We start from the raw sequence: 20,065 nt of genomic DNA on the forward strand, positions 1-20,065 counted from the left end.
TTGGTAAAACTGTTCAGGTGTTTCTTCTCTATGCTGAACTGATTATTTAAGTAGCCTTTTCTGAAGATTATCTTTGGAATAAATTGGCCATTGTCTTCTGTTTCCTGTATTCATGAATAGATTAAGCCATTGTTGAATTCGTAGCTGAAAGATTTGTTGGAAGTGTAGCTTACTGGGAGGAAGTAATTCAACAGAGGTTGAATTCAAAAGAATATTTATTCCTTCACAGGTAAAAGGTTCAGAAATGGGGAAAAATGTACCTTGCACTGGAACAATAGGAAAGATGTCTTGAAGGTGTCAAAGGACTTGCCAAAACCTTGTCCACCACAGGTCTCTGTGTGAAAGTGTAGAATTACTTGAAAGATGATGTTTTAGAAGAGAGCACTGCCTGCACATCCTGCTTCTTGGGGCTTCCTGGAATGTTGTTTCATTGGAATTCATTTTATTGCACTCAGACACCAGAGGTCAGCACAGCTGTGATCCAAGTTCAAGCTGGAGGCAGAACTTACCATTGTCCATGCAGTGCTGATTCTGCAGGCATGTGAATGCCATAGTTACAGGGTCATGGAGGTTTTTTCAGGGATTTAAAAGGAAATCCTGAAACTCAGCCAATATATAGCAGTTTGAATGCTCTGTGAGTAGTTTCTAGAAAGGGGGAGGTGTGAAGCTCAGAGGGCAAAATTTAAGCTACAGTGGACACAGGAACTGAGGACATGGAACATCTAAAAAGAAAAAAAACCTAGACAGTGAGAAGAGCCAGCCTAAAGGAGAACCATGTGGTTTGCAGGCAGCAAAGTCCTAGGAGCACACATGATACTACCAATCCTCCTGACTCCAGACATAGACTGATGAGATTTAGTGTTTGCTTTCTTGGGCTTAGGTCTTGCCTTAGTCCTGCCCCCATTCTTTGTCCCATTTTTCCTTTTGGGAATGATAATACTTATTGTGTGCAATTGTTTCTGTTTATATTTACTTTATTGTATAGGAGCTCACAACCAACACTGTTTGCCTTTAGTCTCAGAGGACGCTTTGAATTTGGACTTTTGAGAAGTACCCCTAGAAAAAGACTAAAAGCATTTTATATTATGAGATGAAAACAAGCTTCTGGAAACCAGGGGTGGGGGTATTGTGTGGTTTGGATATGAAGTGTCCTATAAAGGCTCATGTTAAAGTCTTGATCACTAGCTGATGGCACTACTGTATAGTGACTGCATTGTGAAGGTGCTGAAGTCATTAGTAGATTAGTTCTTGCACGAGTTCATAACTGAATGGGTCCTTTGGGAATTAGGCCTACTTGGAGGATGTAAGTCATTGAGAGCATTCATTTAAAGGATAGGCCTTATCTTGAAGCCCTTTCTGTCTTTCTCTGCTTTCCAGCCAATTTGAGGCAATAAACTAGGTGCAAGCACCAGTATGTGCTTGTTGCCCTGATGCTCTTTCTACCTAATTTTTCCTTCTGGTCCCTTAGTTCCCATTAATAATCATTCTGAGTTTAATTAGTTATTATTAAATGCCCAGGCTTTGGCTTATTCCTAGATTGGCTCCCATTTAAACGATTCTGTGTCTACCATGTGGTTAGTTACGTCTCCTTCAGTCCCAGCCCACTTCTTCCTTAGAGTCTCCCTACTGTTCTACATTCATCTTCTTGCTTCTCCCTTCTCATCTTTCTCGGCTTTCCCATAGTCTGTCTTTTATTTTACCTCTTACTGTTTCTGAGAATCCTCCCTCTTCCTGCCAGTGTCCTGCTTCATACATATTTCCTGCCTCAGCTCATTGGCTAATGGCTTTTTTATTGACAGGTGATGTTTATAAGAGATTCTCTCTACCCCTGGATCCAGCCAACCATGTACTAAAATCTGTAAAATTGGCCAAATAAATCTTTTTATTTTATTTTACATTCCACCACTACCCCTGCTTTTGGTATTTTATCACAGTTACAAAAAGTGGCTAACACAAAATGTTTTCTGTTGCTCTCGATGTCCTCCTAGTCTCCCTACCTAGTTGCTCCCATAATGGGTTTATTGACTTTCATCCTGTCTGCTGTGTGAACTTCTTTCAGGGTCTGGAGAAGTTCCCAGCAGCAAATCATAAGTTCAGCTGAATTCTTAGGTCTCTGGTATAGATCAAGTTCAAATTCACTTTGATGAGACAATTCTCGGGTTGGTGTAAGTAAGGGAGAGGACACACACCTCTCATTGATTCTTTTCTCCCTCTTCACAAAGCATCTGCCTGACTATTGACTCACTTACCTGTTCTCTTATCACCTGAAGCTGATAGGACCTGAAAGAAGCACATACTGTGTTTCTCCTTCAGCATTTAGGAAATCTTTGCAGGCTCAAAAGGCAATGGGTGAATCATTCATTACGGAATTTCCAGTTTTCCTGCGTTGTATTGTGACTGAAGCCCATGCCCTTCATAACTCTTACCAGTGTTTTCTTTGGCTTCAACTTTTTGGTTAAATTCCAATAGTCTATCTTTAAAATAGAACTGCTGAAGAGATGCTTTTGACAGTGAAAAGTAGTGATCAAACACTAGGAGATACTGTGTTTCTAGTATGAATCCAGTAGTTCAATAAATGGGAAATGAAAACTAAATAGCAGACCAGATCTACAGGGCTCAAAGTATCATTATGTTCAAAGTAAGGATCTCTTATTAGTGATTTTTCTTCCCAGAAATTTTGTCCTAGTTGAGTATAACTTGAACCTCACTTATGAGTCATGCTGCCTAGATAATGCTACTTCTTCTAGTTAAACACCAAGTTCAGGCTATTGGGTTCAAAGTAGACTCTGATAAACAAACATGATCTTTTCCAGGAAAAGCACAGAGTCCCACATGTACAAATTCTCAGTATTTCCCATAAAGGATTGGCTGTTATCCAACCTGTCTAAGGAACATGCTCCCATATTGAAATAATCTTTGGATGCCTCTTTCAGAAATGTTCTATCCACCCAGAACTTGTCAATCAATGTCCAAGGAGGACTCCCAGCTGCACTGGTTCAGGGAACCTCTAGTAGACATTAGTGAAAGTCTTAATCTCAGTGATGAGCTTATTATAATCTTTTTCTAGACATAAAAATGGTCATCTCATTTATCTCATTGGCAACTATGGGAGAAGGATACTTTTTTTGTATGTAGAGATCAGTACAAGCAGGAGGAACATGGTAATGTTCTGAAAAGATTTCTTCAACTTTTTGATCAAGCTCGTGTGAGCCTTGGAAGATTAGAAGGGAAAAACTCATACCTCATTGTTCATATATGTGAGAGGAATAAAGTAACATCATCTTCACTTGAAATGTGAGCAAGAAAAATGATATATCAGTTAATACGGAGACTCACAACTGATCAAAGTACAGGGGAAAAGTGACCGCAGAGAGCCCAGCCTGAAGTGTAACACCTATATCACAACCCTCCCTTCTGAGGGTTTGGGAAACACCACAGAAAAGGGAGTGGGAGGGTTGTAAGAGCCACAGGATGGGAGGACCGCTGTAAAACAGTTCCCTCTGCACACGATAGGACTGATGCACTCATAAAGTAGCAGCAGCTATGGCTGCCTGTACAAGACCTATACAGGATCGAACCAGTCAAAATTCCAGTATGGATGGCAAAGGAGTTCACAAGGCCCTATTTGTAGATGAGGAGCTATTGGCATTTTATGCCTTCAGGGGGTCAGGGGAGAGTCAGTTGTTTTGTATGAGTGTTGTCTCTGGTAGGTTTTGCCCATGTTTCAGTGGATGGCCCATACATCTATGTGCATATGGGTAGCACTATTTGGATTCATTGGATTATTAAAAAAATGTAAATGAAGACAGGAAGTTGGAGGGGATGTGGTGAGGGCAGTCTGAGAGGAGCTGGAGGGAGTTAGTAGAAGGTAGACATAATCTAAGTATACACACTCATTCTACGTGTATGTACACATGTATACATATATACACATGTGTGTGTGTGTGTGTGTGTTATGTAGTGATAACGTTATGTTATCTTGCTTATGTAGAGATTCACATTCTTAAACCTCAGGGAATTCAGGCTTTACATGCATCTTCAGTTGCAGCAGGGAATGGAAGGTGCCAGTGTTGTGTGAGTGATTTTCCAGTCTTGCATCTTGACGTTTGTAATCAGAGTTACTGTAGAAACAGAAATGACGAGGTGTCCTGGAGTAGGAAATAAATAGCAGTGATTTCTTAGACAGAAATGGCTGACAGAGGTCTAAGCCCTGGAAGAGGGTGGTTTATGCAGTTGTCGAGTTATGAATAGGATGAGGGTTTGGGCTGGCTATGTCAAGATGACCTCAGTCCACTTTTCAGAAACTTCTCCAGTTGAGGGTCCTGTGATCAGCCAGAAGCTTCTGAGCCATGATCAAGGTCTTCATGAACTGTGATATAAGTGTGATATAAGGTCCTTTTCTCTCATATTCCCCAGCCATTTAATCAAAGTTCAATATCTATATTGTATGATGATACTGCTTCCACATTTATTCATGTACACATTTGCTCAACACCACTTTTTGAATGCCAACTACATACCATGAAGCATTTAGGTTTTACTTTTTTATTGAATATTTTATTTACATTTTATTTACATTTCAGATGTTATTCCCTTTCCCCATCTCGCCCCCAGAAACCCCTTATCTGTCCCCCCCTCCTGCTGCTGCTTTTATGAGGATATGCCCCCACCCACTCACCCCTTCCCTCCTCCCCCCCTCAAATTTCCTCACACTGGGGCATCCAGCCTTCACAGGACCAAGGCCCTCCTCTCCCACCAATGCCTGACAAGGCTACTACTTGGTAGGTTCCGTGCATTGATTTCCATCTCCCTTGTAAGTAAATGGCTATGGTTACAGTTAGAATACTGTACACTTGCCCTTTCTCCCAGGTTTCCAAAACAAATTTCTTAACTCCAGTTAAGTATTTCTTAACTACAGCTAGTATTCTATCTGTTACAAGTAGCTTATCTTCTTAAAATGCTCTTCATTTCTATGTGGTTATTCTTCACGCCGATTCTCATTTTCTTTCCCTTATCCAGCCAGAACTTCATCCCTTGTTCTCCATTCCACTTTCCAGCCTGTTAGAATGGATGTTTATTTCCAGATTTAGTAATTGCCATTCCTTATTTGAATCCTCAAAGCAGGTCAGACCCTAATTAATGTCATTCAGCTGTATGTTTGAGGGAAGTGTGTACAGAATTGGAGTTCTGCTTAGATTATACTTTCATCTTTAAGTCAAATACAGACTGAGTAAACCGAGATCTATAACCATTTAATTTCTCCCCCTCTTATGCTATTTCTCTCAATCTATTGGTTTTTCTCCTTTCTTGTGGATCCTCTTATCCACCTCATGGCTTTCTTTTTAAACACTTTGGCTCACTTTCCTTATAACTAAAATAGTTTTTAGACAGGTCTCTAATTTCTAAGCTTGAATGGTTTTTTTTAAAAAAACTTTTTATTGGTTCTTTGTGAATTTCACATAATACACCCAAACCCCACTGATCTCCCCTCCCCCTCATACCCATCCTCCACCCTTGCAACCTCCTCCCAGAAAGAAAAAAAAAAATCACATTATGGAAGCTGTAATGTATCACAATGTGTCCCACAGTATACCCTTTTGTCCACACCTCTTTGCTTGCAAATGTTCATTGTAGTGACTCATTGGTCTGGTATGAAGCTTTCTGGTTTTTGCTACTCTATCAAATGAAACCTCACTGGGACTCCTCTCAGCTATCCTGTTGTTACCCTGTGTCATGGAGATACTGTAGTTTTAGGTCTGTAGGACCGGATCTAAAACTTTATGTCTTCAGAGTTCACTGATGGGGTAGATGTTGGGGTTTGCCAATTCAAAGTCCACGACCTGGGCCTGAGACGGAGATCTGAACTGTTTAGCCCACTGGCTCTCCCACTTTCACACCCTTGGGGCCAGCTCACTTGCAACCCCTGCATCCAGGGCAGCTCTGCTATGCTTTCCAGAGGGTGTAGGGCCCACTCTCCCAAGTGCTGAAGTAGATGAGGGGCAGGAACAGCTCTGATAATCTTGGTGCCAGCTCTCCTGCTTTCATAGGTGGCAAGGGACAGGGGCATCTCTCTTTGCCCATGTCATCACACAGCAGACAAGTGGTATAGCCAGCTGGTTGTGCCTCTGGCACCAAGTTCAGCTGTCCTGAGCTGCCCAGGTGAGGTGCAGAGCTACAGTGCCTGCTCTCCCAAGTGCTGGAGCTGAAGGGCAGGCCCAGTTCTTCTGTTCTCATGACTCCAGGGCCAGGTCGTCTCCTACCTGCTGCAGGTGGTAAGGGGGAAGGGGGGAGGTGGGTGTCTCTCCCTTGTCCATTCCACTGCATGGGAGACAAGTGACAGGGCTGACTCTCCCACACTTATATCCTTATGGCCAACTCACCCACAACTCCCACAATGTGCAAGGCCCAGTCTCCTTAATACTGCATCTGGCTAAGGGCAGGTCCAGCTCTTTTTCATTCATGTCCTCAGAGCCAGCTTACGTAGATCACAGATATCAACATGTCTCCCAAACTGCAGCCCAGACCAGGGACATTAGCCTGGCCTTTGGAGGTAACTGACCCCTGTTGCTACAGGGCCATGGACCCAGATGTAGTTTTAAGTGACATCACTCTCTACTCACATCAGGCTATTTCTCACTATGCTCGAGTCTCCAGTTCTGCCTGTCTTCATTGTGTCTCCATCCCGCCCCTTCTCTTTCTCTTCCACTTTTCCTTTTGCTCCTCTTAGTGGCACCCAGGGTCTCAGAGTGTCTGGAGTCATCTCAAGAGTGGTCTCAGAAGTGCTATGTTCAGCTCATGCATTAAGGCACTGGGCATAGTCTGCCCACACCTCTCCCTCCCAGGCTTGCTCAGAGCCACGGTGGTCATCTTAGGCTAGCTCCCTGTCTGGAATCTATGGTGTCAGTCTAGTGGTAGTCTTAGGCTTACTCCTCCACAAGTGTCCCCGTGTGAGGGTTGTCTGTCTCTGACTTCCTCTCACCTGTGTTCTGGAAGTCTTTCCTGGCCTACACAGCACTAGACCAGTGATCGACTCAGGTTCACTTTTTTCAGGGACTGTTAGGCTACTGATCACTCGGATGTTCATAGGTCAGAACAGTGAATGTAGACAAGGCCTCTCTCCTCTCTGCTACCTACTGACACACATGTGACACAGCAGCAATGCCTCTAGTTGCAGGGGCTTGAAAGATTCTTATTTTAATTGATTGATTGATTGATTGATTAATTAATTAATGATTTTTCATCCCAATCACTGCCCGTCCCTCACAGGGTCTCTCCCCTCATCTCCCCTCCCCTTCTTCTCTGGAAGGGTGGGGCCCCTTGGGTATCCTCCTCCCATGGTAGAGCATCAAGTCTTTGCAGGGTGAGTTGCATCCTCTCCCCCTGAGGCCTTAAAAGTCAGTCTCACCTGCTATCTGCTTCATGGGATGTCTTCTATCTAAGGTGGGGTGTTCCTACCTTCCGAATGCCATGGTGATGAAGTGTAAATGTTTTGGAATCAGATGTATTCCAATTATGGTCTCCTTTGATCAATGTGTAAATTTCTTAAACCATACAACCTTCTGAACCTATTGTTCCTCATATGTGAAACAGGGTTGTAGTAAATACATAGTTAAATATATTTAGTTGAGTGTTTTGGGAACAGCAAGTGCTTAAAGTCATTATTAACATTATGCCAGTTTTTTTTTTTTTTTTTTTGTAATTCCACTATTTGGTCTTATACTGGAAATATTTATATAGAGATATCATTTTTTATTTATGTACATCAAATGATATTATCTAAATACCTTTTGAAGTAAAAATAGTTTTAAAGTATTTACTTTTTAAAATCTCATCTACTGCCTATCAATTTGTTCCATAAATACTAGATTAATAAATATTTTGGAGAATTAAGTAATAGAAAGCTATATTAACATTTTTTAAAATACACACACTGGGAGGGATGAAGATAGAGATAGAGATAGATAGTTTGATAGATGATAGATAGATAGATAGATAGATAGATAGATAGATAGATAGAGTTGAAAAGTAAGCAGACAGGAAACTATTCACTCATAATTAATCAACTTGGTGTGTTCACTCTCTCAGATTAAGGATTCTTCATTCTTTATTATAGTTTGTATACTTGACACACTTTTAAGTACCCAACAGAGTAGTGTTTACTAAGGCAGAATGGTGTTCGCAGGTGTTTAGAATATATTCATCATGTATAATCAGGACTATGTGCCTGTGGAGTGTCAGATATTTCCCACTTCTTCCCATCTGTTTTATTGCACATACATATAACATTTTCTTTATTTATTCACTCTTTTAGAAACATTTAGAATATTTTCACATCTTGACTATTGTGAATAATGTTGCTGTAAACATGTATGTGGTGCTACTGTCTTTTCAAGATCCTTCTGGTAGGCCCACAAGTTGAATTCCTGGACTACATGAAAATTACATTTTAAATTGAAAAACATTCTTTCTCCTCAGTTAGTTTCAGTGTATTTGGTTTTATGTGGAGGTCCATGATCCACTTGGACTTGAGCGTTGTACAGAGATATGAATGGGTTGATTCGCATTCTTCTACATACTGACTTCCAGTTGAACCAGCAACATTTGTTGAAGATGCTCTCTTTTTTCCACTGGATGGTTTTAGCTCCTTTGTCAAAGATCAAGTGACTATAGGTGTGTGGGTTCATTTCTTGGTCTTCAATTCAATTTCATTGATCTACCTGCCTGTCTCTGTACCAACATCATGCAGTTTTTATCACTACTGCTCTGTAGTACAGCTTGAGATCAGGGATGGTGATTCCCTCAGAAGTTCTTTTATTGTTGAGAATAGCTTTTGCTATCCTGTTTTTTTTGTTGTTGTTGTTCTCAAATGAACTTGAGAACTCCTCTTTCTAGCTCTATGAAGAATTGAGTTGAAGTTTTGATGGGGATTGCATTGAATCTGTAGATTGCTTTTGGCAAGTGTCCATTTTTTATTATATTAATCTTGCCAATCCATGAGCATAGGAGATCTTTCCATCTTCTGGGAGCATCTTTAATTTCTTTCTTCAGAGACTTGAAGTTCTTGTCATACAGATCTTTCACTTCCTTGGTTAGATTCACACCAAGGTATTTTATATTATTTGTGACTATTGTGAAGGGTGTTGTTTCCCTAGTTTTTTTTTTCTCATCCTGTTTATCCTTTGAGTAGAGGAAGGCTACTGATTTGTTTGAGTTAATTTTATATCCAGCCACTTTACTGAAGTTGTTTATCAGGTTTAGGGTTCTCTGGTAGAAGTTTTGGGGTCACTTAAGTATACTATCATAGCATCTGCAAATAGTGATATTTTGATTTTTCCCTTTCCAAATTGTATCTCTTTGACCTCCTTTTGTTATCTAATTGCTCTAGCTAGAACTTCAAGTACTAGAGAGTGGGCACTTTTGTCTAGTACCTCATAAAATTGCAAAGCTTCTGCAAGACAAAGAACACTGTCAATAGGACAATATGTTAACCAACAGATTGGGAAAAGATTTTTTATCAATCCTACATATGATAGAGGGCTAATATCCAATATATATACAAAGAACTCAAGAAGTTAGAATCCAGAGAATCAAAAAACCCTATAAAAATGGGGTACAAATCTAAACAAAGAATTCTTAACTGAGAAATACTGAATGGCCGAAAAGCACCTAAAAGAAGTGTTCAACATCCTTAGTCATCAGGGAAATACAAATCAAAACAACCTTGAGATTCCACCTCACACCAGTTAGAATGACTAAGATCAAAAACTCTGGTAACAACAGAGGCTGGAAAGGATGTGGAGAAAGAGGAACACTCTCCACCATTGCTGGTGGGATTGCAAGCTGGTACAACTACTCTGGAAATCAGTCTGGCAGTTCCTCAGAAAATTGGACATAGAATACTAAGGCCCTAAGGACTCAATTATACCACTCCTGGGTATATACCCAAAAGATGCTCCAACATATAACAAGGACATATGCTCCACTATGTTCATAGCAGCCATATTTATAATAGCCAGAAGCTGGAAAGAACCTAGATATCGTTCCATGGAGGAATGGATACAGAAAATGTGGTACATTTACACAATAGAGTACCAATCAGCTATTAAAAACAATGAATTCATGAAATTCTTAGGCAAATGAATGAAATTATAAAATATCCTGAGTGAGGTAACCCAGTCACAAAAGAACACACATGATATGCACTCACTGATAAGTGGATATTAGCCCCAAAGCTCACAATACCCAAGATACAACTCACAGACCACATGAAGCTCATGAAGAAGGAAGACCAAAGTATGGGTGCTTTGGTCTTTTTTAGAAAGAGGAACAAAATTCTTATGGGGGCAAATACAGACACAACCTGTGGAGCCAAGACTCAAAGAAAGACGATCCAAAGACTGCCCCACCTGGGGATCTATCCCATATACAGTCATGAAACCCAGACACTATTCTGGATGCCAAGAAGTACATGCTGACAGAAGCCTGATATAGCTATCTCCTGAGAGGCTTTGCCAGAGCTTGATATACAGAGGCAGATGCTTGCGTCCAACCATTGGACTGAGCATGGCGTCCCCAATGGTGTTCCCAGTGGAGGAGTTAGAGAAAGGACTGAAGCATCTTAAGGAGTTTGCAATCTTATAGGAAGAACAATAAATCGACCATCCAGGTCCCTCAGATCTCCCAGGGAATAAACCACCAACAAAAGAGTTAACATGGAGTGATCCATGGCTCCAGCTGCATATGTAGCAGAGGATGGCCTTGTCCAGCATCAATGGGAAGAGAGGCCCTTGGTCCTGTGAAGGCTCAATGCCCCAGTGTAGGGGAATGTGAGGGTGAGGAGTCAGGAGTCGGTGGGAAACAACCTCATAGAAGCAGATGAGGAGGGATGGGATAGGGGGTTTTGGGGGGGGGCAAGAAAGGGGATAACATTTGACATGTAAATAAAGAAAATATAAAAAAAAAAACTTTAAAATTTAGCCCTTTGGATTCGATTTGTGCTGTGTGTATACTTCTTGTATAGGGCATATTTACACCAAACACCCTCACTTAACTCCTTAACTTTCCCATCCCTTTAACCCCCAACTTTGTATCTTCTCCTTTTGTTTTGCTTTGCTTTGTTTTGTTTAGTATTCTATCAGCTCCATTTTGTGATGTTCATGCATTTCCAGGTATGGACTATCCAGTAGAGTATGGCCTACATTCCAGAAGTCACACTGTAAAAGAAAACTGGCTCTTCTACCAGAAACCATCAACTGTCACTATCTCTTTAGTTAGAGGTATGGACTCATGAACTCCTTCCAACCACATGATAAGATGTTGACTGGACTTGTCATGTGCAGGTCCTATGTAGGCAGCCCAGCTGCTGTGAGGTCATAAATTCTGTTTTTATTTCTTTTCTGATTTGGATAAAGAAGGCCTGTCAAAACTGAATGAAAGATAACTTAAAGGGAATCACTGGGAATAAATTTCAAATTTTTGCATGTCAGTGTAGATAGTGAAATTAATTATAAACCATTGAATGAACTAACAAATCACAAATCTTTTTTTATTTGTTATTTAATTTATTTATATTTCACATGTTATCCTCTTTCCCCATCCCCCCCACTAACCCCCATCAGATCCCTCCTCCTCCTTTTTTCTGCCATTTAAATTACATGCAAGTATTAAGGTCAGTTCTAGGCTGAGGAACTAGCAATATAATAGATGCAAATAGTCAAGGAATGAGCAAGACAATAAACCTAGATAGTCAAAGAACAAGCAGGACAATAACCAGAGTCCTGTGATCACTCCTGTGATCACTATTTCTAAGGGCTCATCAGGATGAGCAAAATATCTGAGCATACTTCCCTGTCCTAGCCCAAAGTCATTTTCATGCCTGAAGCTTACTTCGTTGTTGTAGCTCAAGATTTAGATTCCTGCCTGTGATTACTTCTTTGTTCTAGCCTAGGATTTAGCCTAATGTCAGACTCCTGCCTGTAGTCCATTTCCTTGTTCTTAGCCAATGTCCGATTCCTTCTAAGCAGCCCATTTCCTTGTCCTTGGCCAATGTCAGATTCCTGTGAGGCAGCCCCAAAAGCTCTCCACATCTCTCCCCTCTTAATTGCATAAACCAGACATAGTCTGTCTTACGTGGTTCTAACAAGAATGCCTTCCTTACCTGTCTTGGAATATTATCAAAAATCATTGCACTTCTGTATTAGCTTGGTAAGTCTCTGTGCAGAATCTTACCCATCCTTGGCTTGCCAGCCTGTTAAATTAATAACTCTGTCTGGGGTCCATTTTTAGTTTCAAGTCATGTACTTTGGCTGCCAACATGTTGATGTTGTTAAAGACAAGCGTTAACATGATGGGCAGGAATGAAAGTATTTCCAGGACAAAAGGACTACCATGATCAAGCTATATATGCCATTCTTGAGGTTTGACCAAAATGGAAATACTGACCTCAAGCCCTGGATAATTTTATCAACATTATCTGCAGCATCAAAGCTCAGCAGAGCATCATTCTTTAAATTCATAATCTCACTATGCAAAGTTGAAACATCCAGAGAGGTGTTAGAATTATGCCAAATGCCCTACAAGTGTCTTTAAACTGTTTTCTAATTATGACTATCATTGTAAATTTTAAAAGTAACACTACTCCAATGGTATTTGTCATGACATTTGAGATGGCTCCTAACTCTTGAACACTGAACCTCCTTCAGATAATTTGAATAGGATATAGAACATCAATTCATTGTTCTACACACCTATATAAATTCTCTTGTATACTCAACACATTAGTAACTTTTTTTTGCTAAATGATTAACAAAAGTGGCTGTCATAACTTCTTGTGTCAAAGCTATTACAGAAGCAGTAGTGGTATTAATTAATGTAATTAAAGATGTTATATCAGCAATAATCAAGCCCACTACACTCTTGCTTCTGCTTAAAGCCTAACTCACTTCTTCCAGCACTTTCAAGCTTTTTTCAAAGAATCAAGTTTTTCTAATACTCAGGGTAGTAAGACAAAAGCTGGTTGATAGACCCCCATAACAGACATGCCAGGTTTCAACACACTAACACAATTAGAAAGTATACAGTCAATGCAACTTACAATAAATACTGTAGAAGACAGAAAAGTAATTTTAACTTAACAATTAAAAGAGCCTTAAAACATGCACTAACCCTTGTTTGAAATTCAGATCTTGTCCCAACTTTATCTCTTGCTATCATAACATCATGAAGAACTGCAGCTAACTTCCAAATATGTCTCTGAAAATGTCCAGATCCAGCCTTCCAAATGAAGACTGTTATTTCGAATATTGGATTGATTTCCAGACCAATACACGATTGAATACAAATTACTTGTCACCTTTAAGAAAAATATAAAAGTCATTATAATTTCTCTTTTCTATTCTTTGTTCCACAAGCTCTAAAAATTTGAGGCAAGGCAGCTTGTCCTATCTTGGATATAGGCAAGCAAAGGTGGGTCAGGAACATATGTCCAATACAGCTTCCCAGTCACCGCTGTCAGAGTAGTCATCAAGCTCACACGTCAGCATCATTCTTTGTCTCAGCAACAGCATGTCTAACCAATTATTCTGGCAGCCACCATGCTCCTACCTCATCATGGAGAATAAACACAAACATGCCCTCTTCCCCATATTAGATAGGTCGGGATCATGCCATTTGCCAGTAAGTAGATTCTTCCTTTTCACCTAGGCATAAGTATGCCTACTTTTAGGGTGCCATAGACACTCAGCAGAAAGTTCCTTGATATCCAAATATTTTTTTTTAAAAAAAGTTTAAAATAAAATGTGCATGATTTAAATAAATTTGTGGTGTATCACAAATCTTTAATAATATGACATATTAGTAATTAAAAGTGTGATGTGGAACAACACAGTTATTAACATAAAATGAAAATGAGTGGTGAGAAAATAGAAAGACTTGGTTCATTCTCTTTTAATAAAGTGGTTGAACAGCATTGGAAGTAATATTATTCATATGCCAGCAGGTTGGGAACATGCCATTCCAACACACAAAAGGCTGAAGCAAGAACATGGGAAGTTGGAAGACAGACTGACTCATAAGTTAAGCCTGTCTCAGAAAAGCAAGTATGCTTTTCCTCTTCTCTTTCTTCTCCTCCTTCTCCTCCTGCTCCTGCTCCTGCTCCTGCTCCTGCTCCTGCTCCTGCTCCTGCTCCTGCTCCTGCTCCTGCTCCTGCTCCTGCTCCTGCTCCTCCTCCTCCTCCTCCTCCTCCTCCTCCTCCTCCTCCTCCTCCTCCTTCTTTTCTTCTTCTCCCTCCCCTCCCATTCCTTCCCTTCTCCTCTATTTCCCTCCCCTTCTCCTTCCATCTTCTTGTCCTCCTCCTCTTCTTCCTCCTCCTTCCCCCATGCCTGTTTGTGTCCTAATAAACATGTGAGAAAGAAAGAGAGTAGGTTTGCATTGGTATGTAGGTGGGGAGGACATGAGAGGAGTTGGGGTAGAGGAAATGGGAAATCATAATCAAAATATATTGTATTAAAATTTCAATTTTATAAAAAAGAAAGACATAAAGGCAAGGTTAAGAGTATAGTTCAACCGTAGCGCACTGACCTAACATGCACAGGGGTCTGAATTCCATTTATAGTATGGAAAGTGACAAACAAACAAAAAGACAAAGAATAATTCAGAATCTTGTTTCTTGTTAGCATGCAATGAACAATAAAAAAATCTGCATTTTCAATATTCAAACAGACAAACATAACCATGGGAAAACTGTAGAAAAATCTAAAATTTAAGGGCATTTAAGACAATCACTGAATTGAAATCTCTGGGATTTTTTTGAGATAGTGAAAAACAACAAACAAATAATTTTTTTTAAAAAAGGAGGAGGGGGTAGGAAGCCTTTTCCAGACTGAGAAATTCTGACAGGTCTAAATAATAGTAAATAAAAAGTTTGATTCTGAAAAATTCTGAATTTGATGCCTTTGTGATTAGGATCTGAGGTTTACTTGATAGTAAGGATTGGTAAGTTCATTGGTAAGGTCTGGGTAAGTACTTTGTGTTCATGGAAAAAAAAAATTTCAGAGCAACAAGCCCTATATTTGCTAACCACTCGTGAGTGGTTAGAAAAAGCCACTGTACTTTGAGCTTTACTGTAAGTTTGAGCAAACAGGAAAAGAGAAGACAGATAAAGCAGAATTTTACTACAGAAGATAAACATGATAGATGAGCTATGATCAAGGAAAAGTAAGAGTGATTATTTGGGTCATGGAGAAAATTAGAGACAAACATTGCAGAGTTTCCAAAGCAATAGATGTTTATATTGGGTAATCAGTTAATCCCAGGAGGCTGGCTGCTTTAGAACAGTGCTCTTGATCAGGTAGGTGGGGGGGTGAGGGGGTGGGGAGGGGGGATAATGAGGAGTAAGGGAAAAAATGGTTCTTTTGACTCTAGTGCCCTTTCTTCCCTGAGAGGCACAGCACAGTAACAAAGTCACTGCAAACATAGAAGAAACGACATTTCTTACAGAACAGAAAGGGAAGCATTTCCACATGTGTGAAAAGTTAATTAATCAGAGACCAGGAAGAAAACAGGTTCTCCATACAAGCCTGTCCCAAAAAGCACAACTCCCCCACCCCCACACCTGAAAAAAAACCTAAACTAAACTAAACAAAAACACCCACACCATTTATTCGGGCAAATTAGCAGGACATCAGAATGATAAGGTCAATACAATTAGATACTACCTGATGTCACAGATCTGCCCTCTTTTTCTTGCTAATGACATATCCATTCAGCAATGGGACACACACAAAGTGGCTCATTGCAATGAATGAGGATTTCTCCACCATGGAGACCCTTGCTGCTCATGGCCTCATGTCCCATTTGGTTCTTATTGCTGTGGTGCTGCTTCACTTATTAAGTGTACTAAATAAACATGTTTTTCTTTTAGAACAAAAGGTCTGAATGGTGAGTACTTCTACTGACCTACCAACAAACATCTGCTAAAACAAGGAATGCTAAGCTGTCTTATTTTGTTTTTGACAGTAAGTGTTTAAGATGAGACAGTAGCTTAAAGATATTCAAATTTTGATTATGTTATATAAGATAATTTCTTTTCCCTTAGGAAGCAGACACTGAGTTATTTAAACACAAGGAAACAATGTCTTCTACTTCAATATAATTAGATATCATCTAATGAGGCAAATGAAACAAAATGCAAGCAATTTGAGAATCTGGGAAAAGGTTGTGCAGGGGTTTTCTGCAATATTTCAGTATGGTTGAGATTTTGTTTAAAGATACAAACAAATACTGGATAAATTCTAGCAAGGATGTGGAGACTGGAGGTCTTTATACACCGCTGGCAGCAAAGTAAATTGGTACAGTTTATGGAGTCATGAAGTAACTGAGGAGTTTCCTCAAACAACAAAAACAGAATTATCTGACTCAGTTACATCATTCCGAGGTATATTTCTGAAAGAATATGTCAGGATACTATAGAAATGCGTGCACACCTACTGCTGCAGTGGCCACACTAGCTAAGACATAAAACCAGCCTAGAAGTCCATCTATAGCTGGAGAGAAATGAACTCATTTGGATAGGAAGATGGGGAATATGAGAGGAGTTGGGTGAGTTGGATATATAGTCAATTTATATAAAAGATTTCAAATGAAAAAGAATAACTAATGCTATATGTATAAAAAATGTCATAATGAACCTGTGTATTCAGTCAAAAGATTAATTAAAAAATATGATACAATTCAGAAATTCCATTTTTTTTTTTACCTTCGTTGAGATACTGTGGAGAGTTAAGGACATTTGATTGTGTTGGATGAAAACAGATGCTTGACATCTTCAGAATACTTCTGAAGGGAAGAAAAAACACTTGGGAGGCAGGCTCTGGGGATCCCAAAACATCAACACCTGAGACAAATAAAAATCCCTGTTTTTAATAAAATCCCCTGGTATCTATTTGTGACATGACTCTTCTGGTTTGCCTGGGATACCAAGGGAACTGTGAAGAAAGGAGACCCAGGTGGGCAGGAGACAGCACTGCTTCCTTTGGAGATTTCCTCTTGATCTCTGAACTCATAGAAGCTTCTTCTTCTATTAGTACCACTTTGAGAGCCTGGGTAAGAACTGAGTATGTCATGCCATACACTACAGTTTCTCTAACTGCAGTCCTTTCTGGATCTGGAGAGAGGTGAGCAGTTAATGAGGTACGACTTTGAGGAGGAACAAGGACTCTTTTTCTATTTCATTGTCTTTGTTGTTGTCTTTGCAGATGTGGCCAGAACAAATGTGAGATGTGTTGGGAATGTCATGTGTTCTTCTTAGTCTGCTTCTAGTCCCAGTTGGTCCTGTGCTCGTCCTTGGCCAAGACCTGAAATTAAATATCATGGAAATGCTTGCTGAGCTCAAGCCTTAACAGCAGTTTCTCAGATTCTTTCCTACATTCATGTCCTATTGAGCATTTTCCATCCTTAGATCACTCAGACATGTGTAATAATCACAGATTTGAAAAGAGGTTCCTTTATGCCTCCCTGGTATCTTACAACTGTGCTTTCAAGTCTCTGGTGGAGTGGTTGAAGAATTTTCCTTTTCTGCAGTAGTCATTTACATATCATGTTATATATACATATCAGGGAGTAGATCCAAGTGGTCCATTAAAAAATCATCATATCATAGGTTAACTAAGATTTAGGAAATATGTATTATTTCTTATACATACCAATATATTTAATAATAAATTATTTCCATTCACAAATGTTTGTTTCTTCTTTTATTTGACATATAGCCTTCATAACCAAAATATTGGCTAGACCAACTTTTGACTTTATTAGCTTCATCAGTGTTACTTTATTGATAGATTAGACCATTCAAACCCTCCTAATCCCTTTCCCCTCTTAACTGTCCTTATTTCATACTTTTTTGTGGTTTTCATCATTTTTCAAAAATTCCTGAATGTGTTCTCTTTGATACAAATTTCCATAAATTAAGACATCAATTATTGAACATGTACTGTGTCCTAAATACTTTAAATGGATTAGCTAATTTAATCCTCACAATGTTTCTTTGATATCAGTCCTACTGCTATGTAACTGACATATGCAACTGAAAGTTGGCAAGACTAAACACGTTTCTCAGTTTCACAGTTACTTGGGTGTTATATTTGGGGATTGACTTAAGCAACTGATTGAAAGTCTGGTGAGTTTGACATCTATGCAACAAGAAAAAAGAGAGGGCTCAGTAGTGATAGGTAATGTTGGTACATAGATGTTTTACTAATACTTTGTGTTGGGGACCGCACTAGCCCCAAATTGGGGCGGCCAAAATAAATGTTGCAGCCCAGGCAAAATGTTGAGGCCCGGGCCGACCCACGTTTGGGCGGCCACTGTATCCTGGCCCAAGCTGCTTCTCCGGTCTGCGGGTCGGGGTTCAGCAAGCGCGAGGGTGAGGGCAGATTCTACCTAATGTCTGATATGTATGAATCTCTCTCTCTAGTCTGATGTCTCCCTAATGTCTTCTCTCTGCTGTGTCTCCCAAATGTCTGAATCCTACTGTCTGCCTCTGCATTTTATATGTCTTACTTCTAAGCCACGCCTCTAAGTTACACCTTTAATCATGCCCTTAGGTCTTGTCTCTAACTCTGATCTCTATAATCTCACACACCTTTAATCTCAAGGTATCTAAACCAAGATTATCAGAGTGTTCTCAGCTGTTGTAGGTTATTGTAATTTAAATCTCATGTCAGGGTATATGGCTCAAGATGGCTGCAAAGCTGATAGCCGCTTTCTGCTAAAAGTCGGCCCCCAACACTTTGCCTAACACTAAGCTCTCAATGTGGACAGTAGATCTGCTGACCACAAAGCAGAAGCAAGGGTTGGAAAATCCAGCTAATAAAAATCTGACCACCTGTGATCACCACTGACACCCTTGTCTCTGTCATTCACCATAATCCTTGTCCACTAAGTGAAAACTCTCTGAATTAGTTATTCTCTTTCTTGTACCACTCCTCTAGATTCTCAGTGTCATTTGATTCCCTGCAGGAAGATGTGAAGAAGGACAGAGAAAGAAACCACTCTTCACTCAAGGAGGATGCTACAGTAGGCCTCTCCCTTTCCTAGGTCCCACTACTTTTATAACACCTTTGTTCCTTTGTCAAACAGCTAAATTACACTGCACTGAGAATTCTAGATTCTTCAGCCAGTGAGCACTTATTGAGTGCTACTTTTGAGTTGAATGCAGAAATCTTAGCACGCATTTGGAGCGTTTACACTCTGGACTTGAAATGTGGCTACCACCAAGGAGACACTGCACAAAGCAGTGGGAATTAAACTACCATAAGTGACATAAGGTAAACATTAACAACCAACTCTCAGGAAATGATCGTCTTGATTTTTAATATTTGTTAGTTCCTGAGATAAAAAATATTTCTCCATAGATTTAAATATAGCAAACATGAAATGTCTGAGTATGGAGCTGGGAAATGGTGTGTGCAGCCTTCTGCTGTGCTAAGGTGATACAATCAGGCTCTAGCACACCAGTGGGTGCAATCCTTATGAAAGAAACGGGAATGAGGAATTGGGTTATTATGACAGGACTTCATGAATGTGGTAGGCAATGAGCTGAGTCATAAAATGCTTATAAGAAACTGTTTTAAAAATTAAAAGCAGATGTATTTGAGTTTGATAAGATTGAAATTCTACAGTCTTAAAGGCAAGAATGAATTATAACTTCCCCTGGAATATAGATGTGTATTGGAAAGGATTAGGGTGTTCTTCCATGTACAAAGGACCTGAATGGGCTGCAAGGAATAAAGGGCATTCCAGGTAAGATTTAAAGTATGTACATAGGCACAGATTGGATAATGGATATTGGAATGCTCCTATGCTTTGGGGAGGTTATCATTTCTAGAGCAGAGGTTGGTGTAAAGGCAAATTGACTTTCTCAGAAAGTTAGTGTATATTGTGATAATCCTTATCAGTCCACTAGAGATGTATGTCTTCCTCAGATTGCAAAGCAGTGTGTGACTAGTATATTAGAACTCAGACATTCTGCTTAAATCTCCAACTCCAACTCTACAGTTGAAGCCAC

General features: G+C 39.8%; 1 protein-coding gene and 1 pseudogene across 6 annotated transcripts in view; one reads left to right on the forward strand and one right to left on the reverse strand.

Moving 5' to 3' along the window:
* The window catches only part of Or10j5 (olfactory receptor family 10 subfamily J member 5), a 62,325-nt gene that overhangs the window by 24,066 nt on the left and 18,194 nt on the right, over positions 1-20,065 (forward strand). For 4 of the 6 annotated variants that reach the window (XR_013104475.1, XR_013104477.1, XR_013104473.1 and 1 more), the window contains exons 2-3: positions 11,169-11,276; positions 13,997-14,096. The gene's annotated coding sequence lies outside the window, so the exon portion shown is untranslated. Of the gene's footprint in view, positions 1-11,168; positions 11,277-13,996; positions 14,097-19,137; positions 19,326-20,065 lie in introns of all 6 variants that reach the window. The other 2 variants (XR_013104476.1, XM_076914514.1) reach the window with 1 other exon arrangement.
* Positions 7,053-7,175, reverse strand: LOC117722084 (small nucleolar RNA SNORA17; annotated as a pseudogene).

This window comes from Arvicanthis niloticus, chromosome 16, assembly GCF_011762505.2.
Source record: "Arvicanthis niloticus isolate mArvNil1 chromosome 16, mArvNil1.pat.X, whole genome shotgun sequence".
Lineage (NCBI taxonomy): Eukaryota > Metazoa > Chordata > Mammalia > Rodentia > Muridae > Arvicanthis > Arvicanthis niloticus.